Source organism: Bombus flavifrons, chromosome 5 (assembly GCF_040668555.2).
Source record: "Bombus flavifrons isolate JBK064 chromosome 5, iyBomFlav1_principal, whole genome shotgun sequence".
Lineage (NCBI taxonomy): Eukaryota > Metazoa > Arthropoda > Insecta > Hymenoptera > Apidae > Bombus > Bombus flavifrons.
Window position 1 is genome coordinate 10,278,152 of NC_138446.1, and position 18,446 is coordinate 10,296,597.

General features: G+C 34.7%; 1 protein-coding gene across 2 annotated transcripts in view; it reads left to right on the forward strand.

Annotated features, from left to right (window-relative positions):
* LOC138179942 (proteoglycan 4) overlaps positions 1 to 18,446 on the forward strand; it is a 31,530-nt gene that overhangs the window by 1,645 nt on the left and 11,439 nt on the right. The gene's annotated exons all lie outside the window — the stretch shown is intronic.

Genomic DNA, 18,446 nt, shown 5'->3' on the forward strand with positions numbered 1-18,446 from the left:
AATAATAATTAAATAGTTTGTTAAACTTATTTGTAAGTAGCAACTGAGCTGCAAAAGCTTGCAGCAATTTCCTGACGTTTACAAATTTGCGACCAGATTCCTCCATAAAATGTGTCACTTTCATATTTGTTACATACCAGAGAAAGTTCTGTTGTTATTTGCAAAGAATATTCATTAAAGCGTCATTTTTTAAACATCCAATGAAAAGAAATTCACACTAAACTTCCTGTGTTTAAGATTATTTCTTCAACGTTAATTCACAGTAAGTGAAAGTTTGAATTGTATTTATTGTTATAACTAATTTAAACTTTAGTCACTTTTGTTTCTATAAAAGATAGGAACCTTATTCTACATGTGTTAACGTAAGGATACATATTTTAATAAATATCTATTCATACATGATTTGTAGATATTTGGATATAATTTTGACACGATAGAATCACAGATACGCTTATTGAAATTATTTTCTTTTCGTGTAAAAAGACGGACACGAACAAAGTTCGTTTTGATCCCTTCAATTGTAAAAAATCATAGTACAAAAATATAATTTTCCTATTTGGATGGCAGTAATTCACAGACGAATGCTCGTTGTAATTCCAGTTCGTTTAATAACGATATTATAATAACGATATAGCCATTGGTACAGTACACGATACAGTGTAATAATTACTTTAAACTGAATTTACATATCTAGCAACATTCCATTGCAATGCTCGTCATAATAATACAAGTACCGTAATAAAGATCAAACATAACGGTCTATACTACAAAGTAAGTACGCGATCATCGATTAAGCAATTTTAAATAACGCTGATAATATAAAGAGATGGAAAATTGAGAAACATGTTAAATTTATCTTTTAACGACCTTACGTAAATACGTATTCGTTATTGTAAATATATTGCTTGTCATGATCATTCTCAGTGTAAAAATGTAAAAATTTCAAAGGGGTTGTAAAAGAATTAGTAAATAAAAAGGGATTAAAATTCTCACGCTTCGTCTTTGCAGGATTAGCATTTAACTGTTTTTTTTTAATCATATGAATCATTGGCGGATGCATTTATAAATATCAATCAGTGATTACATCACTGATATTTTTCTAGCATTGCCCCTGATTGTTATGAATGATGCGCAACGTTTTACAAGGAAATTTAGGACGCGCATACACTTTCACCTTACTCCTTTGTTTCATTTCTAATCTGTTTTCTAATAATTGAACTTATTTACTATAAAGTTACATGAATATTTATATATGTATTTATATATGTATATTTTTTTGTATACGATTGTTTGTCATTTTAGGAATCTCAAACCTCTAACTTACAACTGAGAACCAAGAATCCATATCCTTGAAACCAAGCTGTCTAATCTGTAGTAACAACACTTGGATAGATTTCCATTATATAAAAATATCTGGAAGATAACAGAAACTAGACGAATGGAGAATTCAGAAGGAAGATTTTAAATAACGTAAAATCCAAAAAAACAGTAAGGTTTTCTGACACAAAGATAATATCTTCTAAAGTTTGTAAGCGCGGAAGGTGTAACCGCGGCTTGCTTATCTTTCCATGTATCTACCAGGTGTATTCAACGAAATCCAAGTGAAAGTACATCACAATTTGCGTGAACGCGTGTATGGCTCTGGTAGCACGTGCTTACGTTCCTTATTATAATTGGGGCATCGTTTACATTGCGTTATACATTACCGTGTGCTACGGCGCCGTGTTACAAAGTGAAACCCAGCTACTCGGATTTAGTTGAAATTAGCATCATAGAATGTTTTTTTGCTAATTAACGTTTCTTTTGTACACCGTTCACCAACGAATAAATGGGCGAACGGTGTTTCTTGTTCCCTTTTGTGACTCAGTTTGCGAAATATTTCGCCCGATGAATTAACTCGAAATGTGAACACCGTGGTATTACTATTTTCATAGATTCTTTGATACTTAAGTATCTTTCGTAAATCTTGTAAGTCTTTTTACGGTATAATTCGCAGAATTTAGGATAATTTAATTTACGATATAACGACAGACAAAAAGCTATCGTAATAGAGATACTTGGTTCCGTTAGTGACAAGATAAAGTTATCAACAAGATAAATGTCCAAAACTAAGGAAAGATTCCAAAATCGAGGAGATTCTAACATAATTAGTTGTTCAGGGAAGGCAAATTAAGTCGTTTATGTAGAAAAATAATTTTCGTCACTGATTTACGCGTTAAGAATATTTGGAAAAATTTTTCTATACTTACACACATCTCTTGCAAGATTATCATTTTAATTCTATATCGGTCCCAAAACGGTTAAGGAATCGGTTTTGTATTTATATTATAGCAATCGTAATTTTACGATTTATTATTTCAGCAAAAGCAATTTATTATTTACGTTTACTGCTTGCCGATAATGAATTATGATATAGTTAAGCTGATCTAGACTCGAAAGTTATTTTCCAAAAAGCTAAAAATAAGGAATCGGAAGTTTTATAGATTTACACAGCGTTCTACAGGCGAAATCCGCTGCGCGTTACTATTTCTGTTCATTCGTACTGCACGTATACTTTTGAAGATTCGAAGTAGGTCAGGAAACCGTGTGACGCGTGTCCGACAACGAGAAAACGATTTTTTCTGTTTCGCAAAACATTTTTGCCAACCTACTTTGCGGCTTTCCGTTCGAAGGCATTAATGATTGATCGGAAATCGACATTCCGCGAGATCGTTTGCATTCTAACGCCGGCTGTCACGTGCCGCGTATTACCACGCGGATATTTGCGTATAAACACGTGCAACGTTTGATGTCTACTCGTGACCACGATCCATTTACATTTTACAAGGACTGCGTGTGGCACTTTGCGTGCGAACGTTCACTGCTCTCTTTGCGAATATTGCACTCTCGTCCCACACGAAAACACAATTCATGTAACAGAATCTTCTGTTATCCGGCTAGGATACTTCGAGTAAGAGATACGGTTGATATCTAATTCTACGGTGCCAGGCGTCTTATGGTTGAATTTTAATGATAGAGAGGAATAGGTATTTTATGGAGAATAGTAGGAACGTGACACTATGTATTACGCAGCGTCGTGTAAGTGTACAGGATGGATTGTACACGCTAAACTTTAAATTTGCATCCGACTTACTTTTTGGACTTGAAGGTCTCGTTTATCGTAGTATAAAGATTTCAATGTACGAGACACAGAAATGAAATATTTCTTTGCTATAGAAGATATTTTAGAAAGAATAGTAGATATAAATATACAATTTGAGACAAAAGGAATACAGAATATTTTATGAAAGTGTCATTTCAGCTTTCACTTTCTTTTTCTTCTTTTGCATATGTTATAGCAGGAAGTAAAATACTCGTTTAAGCTTTTTCCAACATACTTGTAAATTCTAATTTAATTATGTATATAATGTAGATATATGCAGCAATCGAGTGAAACGATGATGCTAGTGGTAACCGGATAACGATATTCTTATTTGAAATTTACCTATTGACGAAGTGATACATAGCAGAAATATCATCTTGAATGTTTAACTAGCTTTCTGTCAGTTTCTACCGTATGTCGACGCAGTGCGTGTCACACGCCTATCAAAACAGCAACTTTTCTTCGCTAACTATGTTCCGATACGTTATTAATAACCAATCTCTTAAGTTCTAATTCTACAATGTATGCACATTTAGGCGTAAACGAAATTTCTCTTTCGAATATCACTCGTTGAAAGCTATTACGGGAGATATTAAAAAGAATTTTTATTCTTGACCTCTAGAACGAAGTATAATTAAAATCAATGTTTTAACCAAAGATATTATCCTAATGTAATTCAGAAATGTAATTGATTTAATTACGAGAATACAATAGATTTCGATTTAGGCACGTGAAATTTGTATTCGCGCGAGGACGAGATCGGAAGGAATAAGATTTGAATAAAATGTAGTATAACGACGCCTATTTATACAGAAACATCGTTAAAATTGGATATTTTATCGATTTGAAGAGTGAAAGGATTGTTACTTTCTCTTACTCACTTCTAACCGAGGAAGAAAAGCGGAAGCAATGGATCAGATGAAGCTACCCGATACCGAAGTTCTCATGCGGTTCTTTGTACTTTATATTTTTCGTCGCTTTCCTATCATTGATATACGACGTTCGTTCTTTGTCAATGTCATGTAATTAGTAGCTAACAAGAAATTAATATCGTTTCTTGATTAATTGATCACAGTAGCGTCAAGCACTATGATAGATTATTGGCGACTCGGTTTGTGAGATTGGGTTTCGTTGTTTAATTAATATTGAGTTGAGATCGAGATAGATCGTGTTCTATAACTTTTTGAAAGATGATTTATATTAAAAAATTTGTGGCGGTCGCAACGTTCGATTAAATTTGTTCAGCTCTCTTTTACAAAAGACGAATTAATATTCGATATTTATAAGAAAAAGATTCGTCGGTTGTGTCTCGGTTAAAGATGTGAACTGCTAGTTTCTTACACTTCCTATATCTCGATGTCATACCTTGATTACCGACTTTGCCAGAAAATAATTTTTTAACACGACCTACGCGACGGTATCATCGTTGAAGCATTGCGTGCACCGCATTTGCAATGTAACATGGTATGGAAAAACCATTATAGGATATTCTCTTGTTTGCTGCATACGTATTAGCCACACCTAAAGGTACAATGAAATTGTAAACACAAAGATTGACGCGTTTCACTTCTCTTCGTGCCCATGTAAACTAATATCCATTCAACGCAGTTAAGTGCGTGCTTATGTAAAAGAAATTCGTGTTTATGGACCAGGAGGTTCAAGGTCTTAATATGATTATAATACTGTCTCAAATATAGTTCGGTATAATCTTCTGTCCGATATTTGATTATTAGAATTCATTGTACCTTCTTCTCTCCGGTAATTAAAATTTTTAATAATTCTTCTTCATAGAAAATTAATTCATTAATTGTTATAATTTATCAATTCATCGTCATTTTCGTCATTAATCTTTTTTTTTTTTAATTGGATCTCCTAACGTCGCGTCAGTTGCAAGATTATTAGCGACACTACGGTTGTAATAACTGGAAATGGAGAATCGACTTGCCGTAAGAGACGCTCCAAAGTGAAATCAAGCTTCCGCTATCGAGATTCATCCGGTGTTTGGTAGAAATCGGAGGAAAAGAATTCAGGTCGATCGCCGCTCCAAAACTGCGCGCTCGAAACGGGAAGTAATTAAAATAACACTCGCTTCCGTAAACGGCAAGAAAAAAATTTTACGGGCTAAAGTGCACACGCTGGCAACGTTACCAGTCCAAAAATGTCTAAAACTAGACTCGATGTGGCAATGGTACCAGGGAACGTGGGACGGCGTTACAAAACGTTCCGATTTCCTTTCTCTGAAAGTTTGCCTTGTGTCATGGTGAATCAGACGCTGTTAAAAAGTTCAAGAACGCGGGGAATTATAGCCCCCTTTCGTCACCTCTCCGCATTATCGTTCTTCCGAAGGTAAATAAAGTTTTTATTCGGAAACATAACGATGATTGAATTTGAAGGAATATCTTGTGACTTTGCGCGGATACAGTACCCTTTCAAAAGTATTCCGACAGTTGATTATCTTTGGAGAGATGTATGTTGATTACAGAATCACGAATAAATCAAACTATGATGATTTTATTCCTTACTTTTAAAATTTCAAATCGCATCGTAATATTTTATACCATAAATTTTCTATAAATAGTATGACGCGATTTGAAACTTTAACACACTGTTGGTCAATTTTTAAATAAACGATGATCAATGATTGATAATGGTTAATGATGAATGATTATAAGTAAATTATTATTCGTTGATTATAAAAGAGCATAAGATTATAAGAGTATAAAAAAATGATAAATGTTGCTATCGACCATTAATTTCTTCTTAATTTATAAATCGGATAAAATATTTACGACTGATAAGTGTATGCACGTACAAGAAAAATTACGTAAACGTATAAAAAAAGGATTAATAAAATATATACATATGTATACATATAAAAATGATAAAGCTCGAAGTATCTACGTGTCGGAGACGAAAGGACACCGGAGCTTCCCCTTTGGAACTTCGGGAAAATCCGTAAAATTGTAACTAAAGTCTATAGCTGTAATTAAACAATTTGCCGTCATTCTGCCCAATTGTATTTATTTGAGATTTGTGACAATGAGCTTGGGCTCAAGGCGACAATCAGTCGTCGAACGTAGTCGCGGTCAACGAGACGAACGCTCTGTCTAACAAAGATATGGAGTAATAATATAGCCCTCATTAAAAGAAATACCCGTAGAGGTACTCGACAGTAAACATTTCAACAGTTCCTTCGGGCAAAATGATTACCAAATGTCGATGCACCTACACAGCACAAGTTCAGTTAGCCTGATTTTGTTAATTAAGGTTCTTCAAACGGACAAGCAGTCTTTGTCCCAACTATAGGAAGATCGGAGAAATTTGTTTTTCTCACAAACAGCGCTTCCGCTAGCAACTTTCCCTCAAGGGCGGCTAACATCCTTCTCCAAACACCAACATGGAAATTGACCAATTAACAGCAGCGTCAATTTCCCTCACTTTCTGAACGAAGGCTATCCCCAACGAATCCGACGATCTCGTGTCCTTAGACACACCCCATCATAGTTTTCTTCTGGAGCATCATCGCGACGGGAAGTCATTCTCTCTCGTGAGGTCGTATTAGCGAGTGATTTGTCGTCTTTACGCTCGGTGGATATTCCACGTTTTAACAAAGAGTTAGTTTAGTAATACTTTCACTGTAGCCAAGCAAGTCGATCACGACTTGGGCTTTGGAAGAAAACGCATTCTGTTACCCCGTTGACCGCGAATTCGTTGTTGGACCTAGGATCATTGTCATTAGCTTCTCGAGTGTCTGATTACCGCGGTTACTTGTTACATTCTGTAGTAGTCGTATTCGCACTAGTCAATGTCTTCTCCATTGCATAGCAACAATGTGTAGTCCAAACGAGGATTCGTTTCACGCCCCTAAACCTAATCATAATGAGAATCCGACATAAGTATCAATATTCTTCTTAGCAATATCATAAAATCATTCGTACACAGTGAATTAACGACATTACATCTATCGTGCATTCTACGGTAGAGATTTAGATAGCGAGATAGGTAAAATCTGGAAAATCAACTTTCTTCTCAATGGAATTAATTAAAATCCCCTTTTAGACTTTAACGGCGTCGAACATCAGCCTTTGAAAGTTTTGAATAAATAAACGTAGATTATTTAAAGAGAGGTTTTTGAACGCACGAGGCGAACAAGTATCGTTGATTTACGGCTCGTTGTAACATTGTCTCGGAGAAATGAAAATCGTGAATGCCGAGATGCGTGGAGTCACGGAATTCAGAATGAGTTATCTAATCGTTAGATGTGAACTGGCTCTTGACAATTGGAAGATTCTCGGCGATTGTTCTCGTAACAATCACACTAGCTGGGAATTGCTTTCAAACAACGATCGTTCACAGGATAACATAGCGACTTCTTAATGTGAGAATCGCTGTTACAACCACCCAAGTTCCCTCTCATTGAGTTACGATAGCAGCCATAAAAAAAAAAGGTGCGTGGAAGGTGCCTCCTTGCGCATTCCAGCAAACACATATTTTTTCGATTCAATTACCGACCGTACAAATCCGATCCTCTTACTTTCTCATAAGATATAGAAATCGACAAAAATGAATTTCATTGGAATCTTGTAAATTTGTTGAAATTCCTTAATCGCCTCGGCGAATTTTACTTGTAGTTACGCTTCATTTAATTCGCTACTTAACAAGTAATTAACTGGAGAAATATTCTCTGCGTACATGTACGCTTGCAATAAGTGCTCCATAAAACTTCTACAAATTCACTAAAAAATTACAAATTAGAAATTTTGTCAGTATAATCGTGGGAGTATTAATGAGACTTCAAAAGATTTTATACGACATGGATAATACAGTGATAGAAAGTTTCAATGAGCGTTCAGACATTTGCGCGAATCACTTTAACGTTAAGTGTGAAATTCTTTTTATATAAAACTTCAATACATGGCAACATTTTCAAAAGGATGGATACTACATACGTCCATTTGCGTCTACAAAATGTATTGCTAAATTCAGTAAATTGGATATTAAAAATACGTTTGGATCAAAGTAAGAGCAATAGAAAATACAAATATTAATAAATCAAATAGAAACGTTGAAATTATACGTGTAACGTATAATCTATGCATAGTTGACAAATTGACTATCTAGGTTCGAATTTAAAGAATTTGTTTTGAATGGTTCGTATGGAATTTCGTTATCTGCCGTTGACGTAGGTTGTTCCTTGTCTCAGGAACCAGAAGTCCTCGTACGATACCAGTTGTTCATGCAAAAATATGCGACCTCGGTTCGGGAATGAAAATGTTTACAATAAAACTTAAAAGGCTCCTCGACCGGCCATGATTCTTGACCTTGCAAGTAGGCGAAATATTCGTATCAGAATTTTTACCATGAACTTGAAAGAAAGAAAGATTGTAACTGTAACTGCACGCGAAAATCAGAGAGACGTACGTTTTCTTTTATCTACTTTATATCGCAAATTATGAGCAATTATAATTCCATTTATTAGACAGCATGAATTTCAGCACGAGAAAGCGCTATACTTCTTTTTCTATCAAGATAGTATTAAGTAACTGTGAACGTCCGAATTTAAAATAAATACATATATTACATATACATAAAATAAATACAATTTCCATAGTAAAAATCACTATGTCTGTTCTATATACATATTAATAATTTTAAATTAATTTAAATTTATTAAAACTATGTACCATTTCGATAAATATATTTTTTCGTTTTGCGCGTTTAAATTTGCAAAAATGATCATGGTTCGTACGTGTAACAGTTTTCTTACGTTCCACGTACTTTCAGTACTGTAAGTCCGACATAGATTTATAATTAATGTAAAACAGCCACCACTGAACGAGTTATTTCAATTTATACATACAGCATCAATCACATAGTATCATACTTATACAATGAATGTATACATAGATATGTATAGAGAGTTTTTATTGCTCTGTTATTTATGAAAACAGATACACGTGTCTAGTAAATGTAAGATATTTGAATGGCAAATAGTGCTTTTATTCTCCAGGAATAAAATCATTAAGTTAAAAAATCATTGAATAATTAACAGTTTGGTAGAAAAAGTTGTTTATTACAAGAAGATGAAATAAATTATTTATGGGTCGACTAATGAGGCTTTTGAACGGTACAATTCATAGTATTTTTTATGCTTCCTCCGCTGCTTTAATCATTTGCTCACCAGTAAGGAATAAACGCAAATAATTAATTCCATTAAAGATTCTTAAAATCAAAAGACTTCTTCGTGGTTGATGAGTTGAATAATTAAGCTTTCCCTGTTTCAAATCGATGTTTCGAGAAACTTACTTTTCTCATTGTTAATTGTGTCGCTCTTCTAGTATGGCAACGACACGTGTGTGTAAGTAATAAAAAACGGCGATAGTATCAAATTATTCAGCCTGTCGGCAAGGTCCGCCGTTTTTTCGTGCCATTTTTTCTCCGAATCCTTAATATTGTTCCATATCTTCCTTTTGAATCTCTATTTGGCTTGGCTTTTATCACCCTGATTTTATTATCCCAAAGCATACAAATAATACGCGTAAAAACGCCACTCGCTGGATTATCATTAAAAGTTTAATAGCGAACAGGAGAAGATTTACGACGTTCATTATGAATATCAAAGGAAAATCGATGCTACTGTTGCAACAAAAATTTGCATCCTATTTCCGATGATAATATTGCAAAATTTTGAAACAGCGCAAAATCGTTTATTTCTCCAGGTTTCTATTCATTATTTTCATAAGGGTGCGTTTGATGAGCCAATCGCAACCTACCTTGTAGCAACGCACAACCTCAAACCATCTGTAGTTAACCTTTCCTCCTAACGATGGAAGAAGTACCATGCATGGGAAAGTACTTTCCTAAGAATTCTCACAATCGCAGGACGTATAGCCGTCGCTATAATAAATATTACGAAGTTCTATAGATTCACGTTTAGTACTGGCACCGCCTACCGCGTTTAGTAGCGATCATGACATGTAGCGATTTTAATCATCGCATTGGTCTACGCTAATTTCCCAATCTTTTTAAAATCATGCTCCACTTCAACGCTTCAATGACTCCGACGTCCTCCTTAGCATAAGAGTCGACCAAGTTCCAAACCAAGAGTCGACCAAAATTTAAAAAGAAAAAGAACTATAGAACTATCTTCAACGCGATTGTGTCTTCGATGGATACAGATTTGAAATAATAATTTTAAATAACGAATCTTAAAAATCAATTTTCCCATATTCTAATATCATTTATGCACTTTGCGTTCTCGCTGGATTATTTAAATTCGTACACACGTTTATACTGAACTTTATGAACTTTGCCCCAAGATTTTGTCATTGTTCGGATCTCATGTCATTGTTCGTCACGCAGAAGTAGGACTGTCTCGAGTAAATTGCACGAAAATTGTGTCGCCTCAAATGTGAGAAATACGTTGCATGTCAGCATTGTATGTCGTTAGCAACAACCATTTGGGTACATCATGGTGACTCTTCTAACGTAACTCCGTTTCTTCGTTGATCGTTTTTCATTCATATTCACCTTGTCGATACTGATTATGAAGCAATTGATAAATATATATTTGCGCTTCATTTTTATTAATATTCTTCATTTCAAAATCCTCGTTTTAGTAAGCAGATTGGAATAGGCTTTTAGTAATTTAATAGGCATGTAGAAAGAAGATACATAAGTGCAGGAAAAGGATCCTTTCGAAACCGTGATCATTGTTGGTGAAATTTGATCTTGCGAAAATAGAATTGAGGAAGGTGTAATACATAGTTGGAACCGGTCGATGGTCAGCCAAATGACCATGATCTTGGATCTTGGCCAGAAATCCCGTTCTCCATTGATGACCGGTTTTAACGCATTCAAGGAAGTGACAGTACGTTGTATGTAATTATATATGACCGTGGGTAATATGTAATTTTAAACTGATATCGCGTGCATTGTCCTAAATGCTTTCTGTATAAATCAGAAATTTAATCAGTTTATCTGCATTAATTGATTTGATCAAATTTGTTCTCCATTTTTTGGAACAGGTATCCATTCAATTATTTGTGCGTTTTTCTTTTTATATTGTAAAATATATATCACATTTAAGGTCGAGAAATATGCGTTTGTTGCGATAAACTTCCTACATGCAAATTACATTTCTAAGTATCTTCGTCTTACTAAATAATGTATGAGTCAATGGATGTGTAAATTTGGATAATCTTAACACGTTCGCTGTGTAAGTCTCGAATCCGGGTCCACCACACGTAGGTACTTATTACTTGTAAGATGTATGCCTAACATCTACTCGAATGCTGAAAGCAAATTAAACAACATGAAACTTTGAAAAAATAAATACCTTCGTAACAATTTATACAAAACGAGCCAGTAAAGTTTCACAATATATTACAAAAATTGATTTTGTACAAGAGTTATCTGTTAGCATATGACACATATGTATAACGAAGAGTCAACTTGAATCGAAGATCGCAGCAGGAAAACGCGATAAGCACGTCTATGTTGATTTTCGGATTTTCATGTCATTTTATCACTAAACAGGAGCATTTTAATACAACACTGCTGATCGGGGGTCAAACAAATTTTCATATCGTAAACATGTATTTTATATCAAATAAACAAGCGGTTTTGTAGAATAGAAATATTTGCTACTTAGGGCTAAAGGTACTAAACAATTTGCCAAAGGGCAAAATCTTAATTTGTATATTGACAACTTTAATTGCGTTGATTATTTTCCATCCAGGAAACGATTCGAAAAAATATGGAAGACCTTAGGAGATACATATCTTAAAAGTTCGTATTCATAAATTCCATCAGAAACGCTGTCACAGAGTTTGCAAACGTGAACGTTTCATTTAAGATATCCGATAGGCAGGTTTGTTCAACCGAAAAGACAGTCCGTTTTCACGTGTGGGATGGTCGTTCGATCGCCAGTATGTACATTTTCTGCTGTATGGCCTTGAAAGAAACGACAACGACCTGGTGACGAGGTTGTATGAATTTTGTTTCGCGTCATTATATAGACACGTCCGATCAGTTACTTACGAACGCAAATTATCGCGTGTGTTCTATCGAACTTATTGTTAGCTCGACCAGTTACGTTCGAAAGATTTACTTTCTGATTATCATATTCGTGTCTAATCCGTAAGTCGTATGAACGAAGCATCATTATGATAAACCGGTACCAAAAAAAAAAAAAGACAAACTGAAACGTTTTGCGTGTAAGTCCGATATATACGAAGTTTCCTATCGTTGATCTATAATTTTCTGTCAGAAAACATAAACTAGCTTTTGAATTAATCAGTTGGTGGAACCTAATGGCATTTGGTAGAATAAATTGCCGCGGCTGTTCTTCCTTATTTATGGCAAGATGTTTTTCAATTACAAAATTCCGGATAAATTGAACTGTATTGGTAATGCTTTTATTCTTCATAATCGTCGTACCTATATGCGTAATAGAATATCATACGATTAAATTGATTTCAAAAAAACCAATATACAGTAATGAAAGAATATTCGTAACCGTTAAACGTTGTTGTTTGACAAGCACTTCAAATTCTTTGGTATCTGAGCTATTAATCACACGAACAAGGTTTCTCTAAAACGATAGAGAGGTTTTCGTCGTTAAATTGAAAGCAGTGATATTTAGGTAGTCAATGTATGCAATAGTATATACATATAGCAAATAGTCAAATAGACTGTCGCTATGTTTTTTAACAGATGATCTAAGTTCGTCTGTGGATTCCGTGAAGAAAAGTAACTGCTGTTTCTAATTACTAATTACTCGTAACTCACTTGTACATTCCGGACAAATTAAAATATCGTTGCTACGAATCGATCAAAATGCTCGAATTTAATATCGACAGGCTGCTTGCGAACGAGCAACGAAGAGTAAAAATGGCAAAGTGGCATCAAAAGTAGGGCAATGACAGATAATGGGTGAAGTTTGCGGATAGCGTTCGTCCAGGTATCTCGTTCAACTCATGCGGAAAGTTTCACGTGATCGAACGACATAAATCCAAGCTTTAAATCGCTCGAGGGAGATATGTGAATGCCTCCGAGATAGTCGGCTATCCGCTCACTTTTTCTTTGCGAAACGCACGGTGCAGCGAGTGTTGCGCCAAACGAGGAAATGCAACGGACACGTGAACGATCGAGACCAGCTACGGACACCCTGATTTTCATCGAAATCCTACGTCGAATCTCGTAGAATCTTATGAACTTCGATCAGCCTGCTTCGACACTTCTTGCGGCTTCACGGTGAAAGTGAAAGTTTTCTAAAGAATTTACAATCGATTTGAATAGGAATTCCGATCTAGGGTAACACATACAGGGTGTTTTGTAGGAACTTACGCGCTGTACCGTAACTATTAACCGATCGAGGAGCAAAGTTTGGATCAACGTGCGTTAGCAGATTCTACCGAATATCGCGTTACGATTATGAAAAAGAAATTCCAGGAATTTACTCGATATCTTTCTCGTTTCTTTTCCCATCTAGACGATACGATTGTACGAGATATGAAGAAACTGAAGTTGTGACATCGTTGTGACATGTCTTTTCTTCAAGTTCTACAAATTGTTTCCGTGCCTCTGAGAGATGGAACTGTATTCTTGCAACTAGAACGTGGAAATAAGAAGAGCAATATTTGTACATAGAAAATGTATAAAGAAGTTGGAACGTATTTAACGCAAGTGTATATTTTACGGAGATTAGAAAAGTATTTAAACAACCGATGTCCCATTATATTAAACAAGTCTCAATATTGACTGGGACCATCTTTAACGCTTATTATACGTTTAAGATATCTTCACGCTGTGTGCTAATTTTTTGATATATACAGGGTGGTTGGTAACTGGTGGTACAAGCGGAAGGGGGTGATTCTACGCGAAAAAAGAAGTCGAAAATATAGAATAAAAATTTTTCGTCTGAGGCTTTGTTTTCGAGAAAATCGACTTTGAATTTTCGCTCGGTACGCGTGCACTTTATCACGTCTCGTTATAACGGATCTCACTGTAGATCGTTGTCTCGATGGAAAAATTAAAAAAAAGAAAAAATTAGAAAAAGTACCACCAGTTACCAACCACCCTGTATACGTATGTTTATAATAAACGTCTTACAATTTTTATGTAAATTTTCAACATGATCATGATAGTCTCATTGCAGTGCTAATGAAATTTTAAACGCATATAATATACATATGTATGAAAGCTTTCCATAGAAAGCGTCCAAGTACTTTTCCGAGACACATTATATACTGTCATTGATATCGCGGTTACATCGACACGTTGCCGTCATCATCGATAATTATTCTTACGTTGACAATGGTATTGTCTAACGATATTACCTCTCAATAAACTAGATGAGATTGCAATTTGTATGTGTATAGTTGTAGTTCTGTTGGAGGACGATCTCGAAGGACGTAGAAGGACCGTTACACACGGTTTAATGGAAGAATTGTTTATCGGATATTTCAGACACGAGTAGCAACAGTCGACTAATGGTGTTCGTCTGAATTATTAAGTACCTAACACTCGAACACTCTGCCAAACATGGTATTTGTCATATGGAAACCGCAACAAGAATACGTTAAAGATGATAATCGAAAAATAAATTTGGCAAATAGACACTGATGTATGAAAACTCATTTATTCGAAGAAGCAACAAGCAAGAGAACGATTTAACTAAATATTACTTCAATTTATTATTAATTCAATTCACGTTGTTAACTCGTATGCTTAACTCGTATTTCGTAATACGCTTGATTACGTCAGAGAAATCCGTGACTTCGTACTTAACAGTTATCCACGTTACGATAATTTATAGAATCACAGTCAGATTGAAATTAATTTCGATTCAAAATATCGTAATACCGATTTGCAATGTAAATTTAGGTTCTCGGTTTTCCTTAACTAACGAACCATATTTCATCTTTTTTACAAGTCAAAAAAAATTGATTTAAAATCCGTTTGCAAGTTTTGTATTTTACTAATAACGGTGTTACGAAGTCTCCCGTCACTCTATCTATAAGTTGTAAATTTTTGAAATATAGTACTTCGTGCCTCGAGTATGAACATCTACGAGCTTCCGAAAATTCATAACATAATTTGAACGAGCAAAGAGACACGATATTCGTCGATTAGAAACATCCTAATAATTCCAAGCTTCTAAAATACAACGCACACGAATTATACGAATTATAAAATATTCTCTCAAAGCCGAAGCTGAAGAGTTCTGCGTTGTTTATAAGATTTCTTAAGATTTGAAGAATCCTGGAAGTTCCAAGCTTCTTCAGAATTCAAGATCTAGAATAAACACATAAACATTCGCAGTTTAATTACAAGGCATTATAGAGGAAATACTGAAAAATATTAGAACATCTGGAACATCACGATAAAGCGAATATATGTGTGTATAAATCTCCTTTTAATTCATGATCCTTTACAGTTTACGACAGTTGATAGTTGATTTTACCAAGAAAGGTCAACCAAGTTGGTTGCAAATTGTGATTGGCAAAAAAAAAAAAAAGAAAATACTGCGTCAGGGCGAATAACGAAATGTTCATACACACTCTTTGCTTCAGCTGTATGAATGCACCCTAACGTTTCTTTGAACGTGTCCTGTTTGTATATGCGGTATCACAGTGGCGTAGAGATCCATTTGTGAGACCACTCCTTACCGCGTACGTATGGAATGACAACTTGAAACTCGGTAGTCCTTGAAGTACCGCAAATCAAAATTTGGTATTAAAAAAAAAGCCCTTCCACTGATAATCCAAGTTTTACGAATATACAAGCGAGAAGTAAAGTGAAAAGCAAAGTGGAATTTTCGCCACTGCTTGTTAGTCACCGTGCCAGCTTTTTTATTTGAAAGGAAGATACGTCTCGTATAGCTGGCGCGAACGAAATAATATGACAAGCCGCTGAAACACGCGAATTGTCAATAATTACTTTTCAGCTTTCCTATTATTGCAGCGTTTCGCGATAGTAACGCGCGAATCAAGGATCGCTCGCGCTTTTTACCGCAAGCGTGCGGATTATACGAACACCTTGCCGCAATATCTCGAAAGAATACAAGTGAAAGGAACAGGTTATGAACTCACGATACTTCTAACATTGGTTTCGTCGATTTAATATAAAATGCTCTTATCAAAATTCCCCGTAAAACCATCACCGCACCCAATGACGAATGCTTCGACGAACACGAAGACGAAAAGAGAAGAAGAAAAAATGATTAATTCGTTTAAACGAAAAGATTAATTCTTCTGCTTTCCGTATTTTTACTTTCGTCTTATTTTTAGTATTAATTTGGAACGTTCGTTCGGAATCATTTTTATCCTTAAAACTTGAAGGAGAAATGTAAATAGAGATTTCTATAAGTAAACAATTTTTCTGTGCGAAGAAAAATTGATATCGTTTCTAGTGTTGCGAATCGATCTAGAATTATAAATTCCAGTCATGCCCGTTAAGCATCCAAGCTGGAACGGTATTGCCTTTTACTATTGTTTCACGCTAACTGATTACCAACACTGTTCTTATGCAATAATTTCGTTGCCTTCTCAACGGTCCGCGATTCTGTACATGTGCACGATGAGATAGCGCATCATTCAGGACGCCATTCATACGTCTCGTCTCGTCATGAGGATGCGTTGCATATTATAATGATGTACTATACATGTATATAAAGTAAAGAGTGGCTCTACATACTGACCTTAATTACGTACACTAAGTCTGCATACACCCCTTAAATACAATATGTTAGCTTTACGAATCTTTTGACGTATTAGGTCTCACCCGTTCTTCAGTTTCGCATTTTAACGTGTCCCTCGGTGTCAGTTTGACACGGTAAAAAGTCAATGAAACGGAGGGACAAGTGATTAATTTTGACAATTATTTTGTTGAGATTTCGCATTCTTCACAGAGAATAGAAAAGAAATAAAAGTAAAAATGTTTCAGAAAAATCGTTCTGTAAATGGCCGAATAACTTTTTTTACTGGGAAAGTGTGTCAAATAGATACGAGTTACGAGTGAGAGTTGAGACACATATTGTTGAAACGTAACACAATTTACTTGCTATCGTATTTATCGAGAAATGAAAAAGATATAAAATATAGTGTTGCGAACATTACACGCACCTTTCATATACACGAAATCATAAAAATATTGAATATTATATCAATATTTTGCAGGTTCCTCATTCCCTTATGCAAGCATAAATAAATATCTCCTGCTATCTCCTTGACGCTGAACAAATTTAAGATTTTGCAGTTTCTGATGAAACTCTGTCTCAAGATTCTCCGAGAGTTCAATATTTTAATTTTGCTAATTCCGCTTAAAAGTATCTTAATAATAATTACATCGATACATAAATATAAATAATTTGGTGATAAAGCGTCCGTTTTTAATTCCTTTAATGAGGTAGAAAATTCGATAGACGCAGTAGACTTTCGCAACCGACTGTATATAAATGTGTTAGTCGCAAAAATGAGTTCTTTCTATTTTACAACTTCCATTTCACACAAAAATCGGAAAGAATTCATTTCTTCAGCTGATATATGGCAACTTATATAAAGATTAGACGTAAAGTAAACGTGTGTATGGCTTTTTGCAAGGACTCGACACACGTGTTGTTTAGAAAGTAACTCGATATATCTGCTGATCTTAATTACGTGTATGTATAAGAATTTCAAGTTTTAACATTTTGTTTAAACTGTTGCAAAGACTTAATTTTACGACGCGACGTAGGCTTATCTGAAGACAACGAGGATACAAAAACTATTTGCATACGATCGTATATCTTAACAAATTTAAATAAACTAGGCAATTTTTTGGAGGACCGTTTTTGCATTTTATTTTTGTTATTTTCGGGGCTAATTATTCATGTTGCCGTGATTAAGAATTCAGCATACAGATTTTGGCAAAAAATTGAATAGAAATGAGTGTAATTAACTGTGTGAAATGTTATATAAATTACATACAAAGTACAAAACAAAGGTTCAAAAAATTATATAATATGATGTATTACTTCCTTATACAAGTATCTGATTGAAATAGCCGTTAATTAGATATTAAATGTCGTACATAATGATACTAATTATGTAAAAACACTGTCACTCTTGTGAAAACGAATTTGCAAGAATTTCTCTAAAATTCGTATAATATTAGTTATACTTAAATTTATTTCTAATATTTTTATAACGTCAAAGATCACACAATTTATTTCATTTCGCTAATGAAATAAAGAAAGATACATCCTCTTGCAAAAACGAACGTTCTTTAAGATCCTTTCAAGTTTACAACGATATATACA